The sequence below is a fragment of the Suricata suricatta genome, chromosome 6 (genome assembly GCF_006229205.1).
Source record: "Suricata suricatta isolate VVHF042 chromosome 6, meerkat_22Aug2017_6uvM2_HiC, whole genome shotgun sequence".
NCBI lineage: Eukaryota > Metazoa > Chordata > Mammalia > Carnivora > Herpestidae > Suricata > Suricata suricatta.
In genome coordinates this window covers 65,098,893-65,112,205 of record NC_043705.1, presented here as the reverse complement: position 1 = coordinate 65,112,205, position 13,313 = coordinate 65,098,893, and positions in this window count along the sequence as shown.

Here is a 13,313-nt window from a genome sequence, read left to right as displayed (position 1 = left end):
AGCTTTTCTTTCTTTCATTTTTTCCATCCTAACTGCCATGGTTATGGTCCAGTCTTACACTTCTGCAATAGCCAGAGTCACTGAAGCAACTATGAAAATACCCTTCTAACTAGTTTCTCTGTATCCATGGTTTCCCACTTTTAACCCATTCTCCACACCTTATATTTCATTAACTGCAATACACACTTTTTTTTTACAGTTAGACTTCTTTGAAATCAGGATAAGTCTTACAACTGATTTTGTATCTGTAGTTTAATTTAATTAGTAGCATTAATTTTTTAAAAAATAAGTCCTATATAAAATGATGACACATTTTATATTCATTGGCTTCTTAGAGTTGACAAAATATGATAATAAGAAAAACTATCTTTCTGGATATATTACTACCCTGCACAGGACCTTCAGTGATTTCCCATCTTAGGATAAACCTAAACATTCTTAACATGCCTATGAGGTCCTGCATATCTGGCCTTAATTTGCCTCTAAAAAATCATTTTGTGCTGATCTTTTCTTAGTTATCTATCCTTAAACCACTTTCATTTTCCAAATATTAATTGGCTGACTACTGTGTGCTAGGCACTAGGATGCTATACCAATGAACCCCCAAAATAACATGGCTACTGCTGGTATGGTGCTGACTATGCATTCGAAGACTCTTGTCTTATCCTGATTTGTCATGTTATTTCTTGCCACAGAATCCTTAGTCCCTCTCTCAAGAAGGACCCTTCCTCCTCCCCTTGCCCTTTATTCTTCTATCCTGCTAAGTCCTGCATCTTACTCATCCTTTGTGGCTAATGTGACACAGCTCTCCCCACCCCCAGCCGTCCTGTTCAATACTCTCATGGACCTGCACTTCTTTTCATGGCCCTCACGGTACTTGCTTTCCTGGGATCTGTCTTCTTTTCTGGGCTGTTAGGTCCATGAAGACAAAGGCCACATCTTTTTAACTCATGGCTTTCTCCCTAGCTTTTAGTCTAGTGCCTGGTTCATATTAAGACCTCTTTAAATATTTATTGAATGAATAAGCAATGGAATTGGAAACATGTATTCAATTTCAAACCACCCTGAAATACTCTGACTTTCTACTACTTGAATACATTATTAAAACAAAGCAAAGCAACAACAAAAATAGAACCATCCTCATGTGGGGTTATGTGAGAAGTTTTAGGTTGATGGGCAAGATGAGAAGAAAATATATCAGTTTCAATCTAGGATGCACAGAAGTTGATATTAAATATCATAAACATTTTCTTCCTTAAAGTGTTATAGTACTCTAGCATCATTATTTTCATTACATGTAAATATATTTACAACATTTATATAGTATTTTTTGTGTTTTGACAGATTATATCATATTCTTCCTCTGCTAGTCTTAAAAACTTCCTTCTCTTTGGTCTATTCTTTGTATTAAAGAGGAGATGCCTCTGTGAGTCATGGGTTTGCTCAGTGGATTATGCTTAGAGCTAGTTGTACATTTAATTCCAAGTGGCAAAATAGCCTAACACTCTAGACATAGTCTGCTGTTTTGCAAACATGGGTCCAGTTATATGCCCAAGAAAGCAATTAAAATAGAAGCTCACTAGTGTCATCGTACTTTTAAATATAGTGTGTTTTCACTAGTGTTTGAAGTGGTTTTTAACTGCTTATTTATTCTTTCCTTTAGATATAAAATTTCTTCAATTATATGTACTCTAGTTCATTATGTATGTTTCTTGTAATTGCCTCTGTGTTTATATTAGCATAATCTTCCTCAGTTACCAAAGAAAAATTTGAGAAATAGTAAAAAAACCCTTACCTTTTTGTAAGAAAAAAAATGTTCCACAATAAGTAGGGAAAGAACCACGATATTAGGCTTTCTAGTTGAGTTTTAGCTCTCCTATTTTTAGCAGCATTTCCCAAATTCTTAGATGAAAAGGCTATAAAATGTGAAGTGTTATTACCATAACCTATAGCAACAAACTACCTCAACATAGGTATAATCAAAAGGAAAATTCTTATAACCACATTCATATTCAAAGATCTTGTGATATAAGCCAACCCCTGTGGGGGTATTATTTTCAAACATAACAGGTTGACATTATATAATTACACACTGCTGGATATTGAAATATCAAAAAAGGAAAAAGTGCTTATAGTAGTACTCACAGCACATTATTATGAGTATTCACATTTATCCACACATCTTTAGAAAATTATTTCTAGTTACATATTATAGAATTTAGCAAAGATTTAGTGATTTATTTAATATCAATATTAGGTTTTGACATTAATGTCTTAGCAAGCATAGAGAGGTGTGGTCCTAAGACTCACTTCCACTCAGTAAAGGGGCCTCATAGTGAACTTCTTCTCCATTGTTCTGCATTCAGTTTGTTAAACAGACATTTCATATATGTATATGTAAGTAAATATTCAAAATCCCATTTTTTAAAGTTAATTTATTTATTTTGAGAGAGATAGAGGGAATATGAATGGGGGAGGGACAGAGAAAGAGGGAGATTCTCAAGCAGGCTCCATGCTGTCAGCTCAGAGTCCATGTGGGGCTTGAACTCATGAAACTGTGAAATCATGACTTGAACTGAAGTCAAGAGTTAGATACTTAAACGACTGAGTCAACCAGGTGCCCCCAAAATTTCATTTAATTATTTTTATAATTTGCAGTTCCACTTTACTTAGTTCTTCCCTTTATTAACTTTTCCACTTTTGATAACATTGTTCTTTTCTAAGAACAATGGTCCCACTTTACTATCTACGTTTCCTTTATGCAGATTGGAGAAGTGATGGGTGTTTGTCAGTATTTCTGTTTCCTCAGATTTCTTTCTCACTGTTCTCAATGCTACCTTCCTCCCATTTAATATCTGGATTTTAACCATCTTATGCCTTTCTCCCTTTCATATGTCAGGTTTCTCATATTTCCATTCTCTTCACCTAACATGAGATTTTTGGTCAGTGTGATGCACTGTGAAATGTAGTTTCACAAATATTTAGGCTCCAAATACTGTCATTCTTGAAACTCTACCTAGTTTCTCTCTCAAGTCGGTCAGCTTACTGTTTTACATCTCTTCTTTCTACTCTGTTATGTAGGTGGGGCAGTCTATTGGTTGCTTTTGGATTTCTCTCCTATCCAGTCTTCTTTTGTAGAATGGAATGCATATAATTGTAGGGTATACATTTCATATTTAATATTCTTAGCTTTTTTTTCCCCAAAAGTGATCTACCTATGGTAAATTAGAGAAGATAAGAGAGACAGAGAGGTAGAGCATGAGACCGAGACACAAATATAATATATTTTGTGGATAGCATTAATGTGACCATATAAGAATAGTCACTGTTTAAGAGTAAATATTAGTAAAGCAACAAAATAGCAGTACAAATAGTAGTCTAGAGAATAGTAGTATATTTCCTTTCTCAACAATGAAAACTGAGCAGCCAACCAACCATGCCATAACAGAGAAGGCTGTCCCAATTAATAAGCTCAGATTTAAGTGGGTACATGCTCAATAAGACCAAGACCCTTCATGGGGTTATAACAGTCCCAAAGGGCCCTTGGAGTTTACTAAGTTAGCTTCAGTCACTGAATCTGTCCTCACTCCTTCCATCTCTTGCTCTTTCTTTCTTTTGGCAAAAGGCAAGGATCTAGATGCTAGGATGCAAGATGGAAGTCTTTTAAATACCACTTCTTCAACCCCTTACTCTTCACCCATGCAGGGACTGAGTAATGACTACAATAGGATTTTTATGGATAGAAATGGTAACTGACAAAACAAATATAGTTAGCCTAGTTTGTCAGTCTGTTTGCTAGCTTTTAATAAATTATACCTGGAGAATCCATATTAGGGGCACCCTAAAATTTCTGTGGGTGTCATCTTGAGGTATGCAACTACAATAGTAATCTTTCAACAGAAATAAAATTGGGAAATCTCATTATCACTATAAAACTAGACATAAGTATAAATAGACATCAAATAAAAACCAAATGCAAATACTCTGGAAATATAGTGTGACTATTCTGCTTTATCTCCCATAAATCTGCTCTTCACACCCTTTATGGCCTCTTTGGGGTGTTGCTGTTTATGAATAAAAATATTACTTAAAAAACAAAACAAATTTCTTTGCTCTAGTTAGGCAAAATTAAAGCCTTCTGTTACAATTTATATTATTAAAATTTTGACATTTTCTAATGGCATAAAACAAGTTTTATTTTTAACCAAGTCTTATATTGGAAAAGTGCTTTGAGGAGATTTCCAAGTTCTAGTGAAGCTTGAATTTTTGTAATTATTTGATACAAAAATTATGGTGCAATAAAGTAATTTTGCTAGTCCTTTTTTCCATTTTAAATAAGTAATTGACCTCTAGAATTATATGCACCCAGAGTAATGTTACTAGTGGTTAAAATTTAAAAAGGTAATAATTATTAAAAGCTTTATATATAATAGAAATCATCATTTTGGGCAACAGAGTCTTTAGGGTAAAACAGTCAAATAGGATTTGCCTATATCAAAATTACTTGGAAGGATTCTTTAATCTTGACCTTTATTTATGAATCCTACAAAATTGTTGAAAATGACCAAACTGTATAACTGTATTTAAGAACAACAAACATAAAAGGCTTTCTTCCATAGTTTATGGTTTTTAAAAATATACCTATATATCTTATAGCATATGATAAAATATATCTTTCTCTTGCATCGGGACCTTTACTAAAGCTTTTGAAATAGGCAATTGCAAATGCTCAAAATTGACCTTAAAAAAGTCGTTTTTGGAAAATTTGTTTTTTCCAAAATGTTTTCTATTTAATTTTCTTTTTTTAATATTTAATTTGTTAAGTGTTAATCTTATTTTTGAGAGAGAGAAACAGAGTGCACATGGGTGAGGGGCAGAGAGCGAAGGAGACAGAATCTGAAGAAGACTCCAAGCTCTAAGCTGTCAGCGTAGAGCCTAATGTGAAGCTCAAGCCCATGGACCATGAGCTCGAACCCATAGACCGCGAGGTCATGACTTGAGCCAAAGTTGGATGCTCAACTGACTGAGCCACCCAGGCGCCACTCTTTTTTTTTTTTTTCTTTTTAAGATTTTATTTTAAAGTAATCTCTACACCTAACGTTGGGCTCAGATTCACAGCCCAAAGATCAAGAGTTGCCAGCCAGCCACCTCATCCTATTTAAATTTTATGCTGCAACTGTCTTGTTCTATTCAAAGCATTCCAGGCCCTGTAGTGAGTAGGCATTGTGCTAAGCCCCTGCAGTGAGTAGGCATTGTGCTAGATACTATGTATATAATAGTGAATTAGATCCCATCCCAGCCGTAGGGGGTCTTACATGCTAATGGAGAGTACAAATAAACAAAAAGGTAATTGCCACATAAGAGAGAGCTGGGATTGGAGTAAATTGAGAATGCTAAGGGAACATGTAAGAAGGGCATCTAGTTTAGTCTTCATGGGTCCAGGAGAAGAGGCAGTGGAATTGAACTCTGTAGAGTAAGTGGGACTCAGATAGATGAGGTGGAAAGGAAGAATGAAGACTCTTCCAGGAAGATGAAATAGCATGTACTCTCTTGACTAGATTAGGTTTTCTTTACATAAATACTTTTTGTACACTGGTGATGGGAATCTTGTTTTAAATTACTCCTAGCAGGGAAGGGTCACTATTTGCTTTGTGCAAGCAGGTGCTAAAACAAATACCTTCCCATGGAGATGAGTGAAACTCTCTTATGGTTGACTACACCTCTACTAATAGCAACTAGCTGGACTACTTAATTGCATATAATACAATGAATACAACTTGCCCGCTTGACCTCGCTCTTACCTATTTAACAGGTCTACTCATTAAGAAGCTGCACAAAATAAAAGAATACTTGAAAAGAATATGGCTGTTAATAGTTACAACGTGTTTGGCTATGTGTAACAACCAAAAAATTTGATCTGAATTGGTTAAACAATAATTGGTTGTCAATTATATAATTGGCAAGTCAGGAGTAAGGCAGGATTTTGTTATACAGTTGCTGGTGTCAAGTCATTGAGGCTCTAGCATCTTTTTGCCTGAATGTTCTGCTATACATGGCATGAGCTTCATCTTATTCCTATTTCTCTCTTGTGGTGACCATCAGAGCCGTTAGAGCCATATGATTTCTTGTTGGCATTGACCAGGAGAGAGTGAGATTCTCTGCCTTAAGTATGGAATCAAGTCACTTCTTTTGGTCTGACATATCCTACCCTGGACCAAAAGCTGTTTTCAGAGGCACACAATGTTTTGTCTGCTCAGGGGAGAAGTACACTTAAAGTGGTGAGGAATCAGGAGGTCCTCCCCTGAGTCATGGAGAGGAGGCATGGATACCTAAGAAAAATCATCTTTTTGTTAGGAAGGAAGAAAGCAGAATGGGTGTGGGATAGAGGAACAGCAGTGTGTCCAACAACATTGTTTGCTACTCCTTTATATTTGCTTAATTCAAAATTGGTTTCCTGACCAGAGGAAAAAAATACTTCCATATTATTGGGAAAAAAGGTCATAATTCTAATGGATTCTAACTCTTTGAACCATGTATAGTTTGGTAATTAGGGGGCGATGAAGTAAACGTTGAGTTGTGGAGACCACTGTTTTATCTTTCCTTTCCTATGCTTCCTGAATTGTACTTTTGAATTTCTATATTGGTTTTTGTGGTCCACGTTTACCATAGAGTAGAAAGAAATTGCATGCATTTATTTTGCTGTAAAAATATTTTTAGATGTTTTGTGGGCTCTGTATCAATTACTGTATAACAGAGTTAGGAAGGAATGTGCAAAATATATTTAGCAACCTTTGATAATATTTTAAGAGCATTTGATTCTGACACATGCTATATAATTTATAGAGATGCAGGTTACATCATTATAAGGTTACATATTGGGAAATCTACAAAAAAAATCCTTAACAAAAATACCTTCTTGAAACACAGACTGAGGACTGTTCCCTCAGAGGAAAAATATGCAATGATTGCTCAGGTTTTTCTCTTTCTTTTCTCTTAATTTTCTTTTTGAACTTCTTATGCGAGCATAGGTTTATTGCTTCTCATCATGACAAATAGATCCCTGAACTTGAAGGAATTTATGTCACTTGAATGACTGACCCTTATTTTTTATTCAGGACGATTCTTTCCCTCTGGCTACACAGGGTGGAGTGATGTGCTCACCAGGGGCCGGGCAAAGGTAAACACACTCTCCCGTGGAAGTGGCAGAGAGCAACTACATGTGCAAACACAAGAGGTTTCCTTTTGCAAGTTTGTTCGGGGCGACCTTTGATGGACAGAAGGGAGCATAAAATTAATAGTTTAACTATAAGAAAAATAATGATTTCCACCTAATATTTGCATAGTGACCTGTTTTTCAGAGTGCTTTTGTAAACATTACCTCACATGATGAAGGAATAAGAGGAGGATGGTACTCTTACACCATTTTGCAGATTAGGAGATCAACATATATGAAGGTTAAATGAATGGCCCACGATCTGAAGTAGAAGAATGAGATTCAGAAATTCAAACTTGTTTTTCCCCTCAGTGTATGTGTGTGTGTGTGTGCGCGCGCTCTACTAAAACATTTTACTTCCCTCTTAAAGAAAGAGAACAAAACAAAATACAAAGGAAAAAGAGCGGACCAACAACAACAACACCTGCTATGTTAAACATTCGTGACGACCAATTTCTAGAGACCACATACTTGCTGCCTTAGGTAACAATTGTGAATTGTAGTTGAATGACTTAAAATACTTTTTAAAATACCTTTTGAAATACAATATTTCCATTTTTGCTCCTCAGTTTCCTATCGGACGGGGGTCTCACACCCCCAGTTCAGTGTCCCTCAAGTGCATTTCTTACACTTAACGCTTTTATCCTCTTCCTTCCCCTCATCCAAATCTAAACTCCTCCCTCTTACAAGGGTGTTTGGGCCTGAAATTACTTGTGAAGCCTCCACTTAAGGCCCGGAGATCATTAATGGGCTCTCTTACATTATTTACAGGGTAACTGTTTAGGAAGGTACATTAAGGGGAAGGATTGTTGTTGGGAGTCTTTGAAATCATATGCAGTATATCATATGCTGGTTACCCATTCCTAGGAATGCCTGCACATACAATCTTAGAATTTGGTGATTGACACATAGTTGGCCTTCAATAAGCAGCCATAGATAACTGTAGAATTCACTGCTGGAGTCACTGTGTTGTGTGATTTCATGCTTTCTGAATACAAAATAGATTTTTGAGTAAGGTATGTTTTTTGACAGCTGCTGATAACATCTGAGAGACAATTTAATTCATCTACAACTTAAGCAGCAACAGCAGTAGAAAAAAAAAGCCAAAAGGCTCCATCACTACTCCTTGCTTCTTTGATGAATATCAATAAATATGGATGAAACACCTGAAAGAGCACACAAATTCATAGTTAGCACATTTGCCAAGTATGCAGACAATGGATGTACTGTGTGATTATGTTTGTTAAAAATAAAAAAGAGAGACACATAAATAGGGCTAGTGAGAATGAAGACTCAGTGACAGCATTGCATAATGCTCATGAAGTATCTTTCATCTTGGGTAGTTTAAAGCATTTGAAAATGTCCTCATGACACCCTTCTGCTACTAGTAGATGGTAAAGAAATATCAACTCCATTTAAATGAAAAAGGATGTTGAAATGGGAGTTGAAAAGTTAAGCGACTTGCTTAGTGCCTTGGTCTCAGAAACGGTGGTTGAATCTATCTGTGGCAAGTATATGGTGTCATTTGCCCCTAAGCAATCTTTTTCTAGCTCTGTATAAATTATCTACCTGGCAAAAAGAAGACTGAAGCTGGGAGCAAAAATATACTTCTGTGGGTGTAATTGTATTCGTGGCCAAATAGAATTTGGACTTCTTCCATTAGCAGGAGTGCCTGGTGGTAGTACTAACTTTAAAACCCTGAATTGTCAACAAACAGAAGGAGCCTAGTTGAGCAGGATTAGAGAGGAAGAAATGAAGAGATGGGATAAATACGCAGGCACATCCAAGGATTTAACCTGAAACTTCCTTGAGGGAGGTGAATTTGGGGGAGGAATCGTTTACTCTGGGGCAGGGCTCATTTCTTCTCGTCTACTTGCTCAACCACGATTCTTGTCCTCTTTTGCTCCTTGGGTCCCCAGAAGTCCCACACGTCAGAACTGGAACAGCCAGGATCTGGGGCAGGTTTCTTCCTGGTGAGAAGTAGCAGTACTGACAAGACTCCTCCTTCCTGCTGAGGACACTGAGCGTTTTCCTGAAGCACCTCACCGGGTCATAGTTTCATCTCCTCCTTTACTTCTCGCACATCTTGCTTACACACCACCTCCAACCACACCAGTCCTTGCTCTTGCTCACATAAACCGAGCATGTTCCTGCCTCAGCCTTTGTGCTTCCCATTTCCTCTACCTGGCAAGTTCTTTTTAGTCAAATAATATCGTCATAATATGCCCTCTTTGGCCCTACAGCGTACTTTAGAGTGACAAATTATCCTGTTTTGCCTGAGACTGAAGATTCTTAGGGCATAGGACTTTTAGTTTTAAAACTAAGTCCTATGCAAACTAAGATGCTTTGGTCACCCTACTTAAATTGAAGCTTCTTCTCTCTGGTTTCCCTCTTTTACCATTTTTCTTAGTATTTATTGCCATCTAATACACTATACATTTTACCTACTAGTCTTGTTTACTATCAGTTGGTTTGCTTCCTCCTGCAGAGCTATCTCCAAGAGGCCAAGGACTTTTAAAAATGTGTTTTTGACACTGTTGTAGCCCCAGTGTGTAGCATGATTCAGGTACTCAGTCACTGTTTTTCAAGGAATAAATGAATGAATGAGAACTTTAGAAAGTGTTTGTTATATACAAAGAAACTATATCAGAGATGTGTTTCCTGAAGTGAATTATTCGAATTCATAAAGTCTTGGTCAAAAGTAGTCTGAGTCTCAAAATAAATGTATTATCTCCTCATGAGTGATACATTTCTTGGGAAATTTAAACAATACTTTTGCTCATAATTTGGAATCATAGAATTACTTCATTCATTTTTAAGGTTTTTGCAAAAATATACTACTAGTAGAATTTAGTGTTACACCCTAATATATTGATGGATCATTTGTGTTGGTTTAGGACACTGATTTTAATCTATTGGAATGTACTTATAGTGGAAATTCAGCTAGTTTTATCCCGAATAAATCCTTATCCACCTCCATGCAATTAGGCATATGTTTGGTTAACAAACCTAACGTTTCTCTTAATATCCAGTTATTATTGGCTGGATGAATGTATGGTTGACTTCAAAAGGCAAATATACAGAAAACCAAATGGATTATTTATCTGTCTTCACTGGACAAGAAATCAGAAGTGATGAGCTGCAATACATGTAGGGTGGCACTCCTAGGTGTTTGACTTTTACTGATCGTAGGACCTCACCTGGGAAGCCTGGCCAAGTTGTCCCATTGTTGTATGGAACATTGTCGACAACTTGGGTTGTCACTCACATGTCCAGGTTAGTGACATGCCAGGGGGAGAACACTGCAACTGAGGAGAGAAGCCCTGTCTCTTTATCCCTTCTCATTATTTAACTGTTTCTGTGGCCTTGCATCATCTCTTAACCTCTGAGAACCTGCATCACATAACCTGGAAATGTGGAGGATAAAGGCCCATCTAGTTTAGTGGGTTGATGCAAGCTCTAAATAGAGATGCATGAAAATCATTAGGTGCTGTGTAATAATGTAAGGTAAGGTTAAGTGAGGAGAGGTGAGGTGTTTCCTGGGTACATGTATTGGAGGCGATTGAACAGCCACTGCCAGATGGGGCTGACTTTGGTTTTTATTCATATCGATTTTCCACCTCACAGGTGAAGGTTCTTTCTGTCACCAATAATATCCAGAGACCATCAGAAATGGAGCCTGTGTTCTTTTCCCTTCATATCTAACAGTCACCTAGATTTTATTCTCAAAGTACATGGTTAAGGAACTATTATCCTAGTGGCATCTTACCAGTTTTAATCAAGTCACCTTTATGGTAGCCGACTACTCACTGAGAGCAGGGTTTTGTTCTCTCCTTTAAAATAGGCATCAGCGTTGCTTGAGTGGCTCAATCAGTGGAGTATGTGGCTCTTGGCCTTGGGGTTGTGAGTTCAAGCTCTGCATTGGGTGTAGAGGTTACTTATAAAAAAAGACCAACACCCTCTCCCCCCAATCCCTTAAAATAGGCATAAGTCCTTCATTTTCAAACTAGATTCTATATTGGTATATTGATGATTAGCTACAAAGATTCCAAATAACATTGTGGTTCAAAGAGACTCTGGAACCAGGCTGCCTATGATCAAATCCCACCTCTGCCATTTACTGGATATTTGGCTTTGAACAAGTGACTTTTCCATCTCCCTTCCCTTGCAGAGTATCTGAGAATTGAGAGTAAATAATATAAAGTGTTTAGAAAGCTCCTGATATGTAGCAAGTGCCATGTAATTGTTATTGCGTTACTATACATATACATATAACACATATGGGTTACACGTATATATGTAACATAACATTATTATTGTACTGCAACCAACTCCTCACTCAAATGGAGTGACTTGGCCCTTAACTCCAGACTTGGCTTCTGATATTATTTTTTAAAGGATCTACCAAGAGCATGTTGATTATACTTCATTTCCCTTTCATGAACTTTAGGACACTTAATGCAAATTATGTATTGTATCTAAGGATAGGCATATTCCCTCCTGCCAGTTTCTTCTTTTCCCTGTAAAAATCCACCATGGACTTCAGGTATAATTTTTAGATTATTAAAATACGCAGGACAGGACAATCACAGTTTTTACCAATTATTGTGCCATCTAAAGGAGATTGCTCTGCTTATAGGGAGCTGTCTGCTGAGGGAAAAGCTATATAATAGGTTTCTCACCAGTATCTCACAATGTATTACCTATCTTGTCTTTATGTTAAGCTGGTTGACCCCAGGAAGGACAACTGGTTCAGTGCACCTGGTCCAGTGAATGGCCTATGAGGTGACTTTGCATGACAGTTCTGTTGAAACATGGATGATTATTTAGGCCAACTCAGATGTTCTATCTGGCGGCATCTTACTGAAGATACATGGAGAAAGTAAGAGTTATTAGCAGCAGTAGAGCTGAGTGAGCTGAAGTAAGCAGTTGTCACTTAGAGTAAGCTATGAACAAGCAGAAATCACGCATCACAAGCGGGCAGCAAAAGACATGCTATAACACAGAGTGAGATAGTTGGCTTGGTAGTAGCAAGAGCAGAAGTCGTAAGCATACATCTGTACCCATACAAGTGGGTAACAGGAAGAAACTGACAAAATCCTTCTGTGGAAGAGGTGATAGGCTAATTATCTCCCACACCTTGTTTGAGTCCTTCAATTTTTGAATGGTTCCAAATTCCAGAGATTCAGTCTATGGTTTTTACTCAATTTTCTGGAGATTATGCTCACTATATATTCTCATTATTTGAAGTAATCTGTATGAAGTTATGTTCTTTACCAGCCAAAATACGTAAGGATCATTCCAGATACTAGTCTTACCTTCTTTTTTTAATAGAAGGAAATAATAATGAACTTTAAGATCCTTGGTGGCAGAAAATATATTGCATTTATCATGACAAGTCTAAATTTTAAAATGATATATAAATATACTAACTTATTCAAGAAATGTTTTTGAATAGATAAATAAAAAATAACTATTGTTAATTTTCCTTTTTTTATTGTTGAGATATGTTTCTCATACCCACCCCCCAAAAGAGGTAGGATAGAAAGTAAAATAAAATTTAATATAAATAAAATGTAAAATAAGATGTTAAGTGTTCAGTTTGATGAATCTAATAATTAGATTCACATGTATAAACAGCACTACAATTGAGACTTAAAAACATTTCTGTCATCCTCAGAAGAGCTGTATGTCCCCTTCTGTCACTCTTCCAACCCTCCAGAGGTGATCACTTTCTGATGTCTCTCACCATGGACCACCTATCCTGCATTTCAGATAAAAGGAATCACACAATAGATATCCTTATGTGTCCTGTTTCATTTACTTAGTACAATGTTTTTTGAGATCCATGCATGTTGTATGTGTTTCAGAGGTCATTCTTTTGAATTACTGAATAGTATTCCATTGTACAAATATAAAATAATTAGTTTATTCTTTCCCTTGTTGATGGATATTTGGATTGTGTCCCAGTTCTTGGCTATAAATACTTCTGTGTAAGTCTTTTTGTGGACATTTGTTTTAATTTCTTGAGTAAGTACCTAGGAGTGATGACAGTATAGATGTATGTTTACTTTCATAAGTAGCTATCGATTAATTTCTC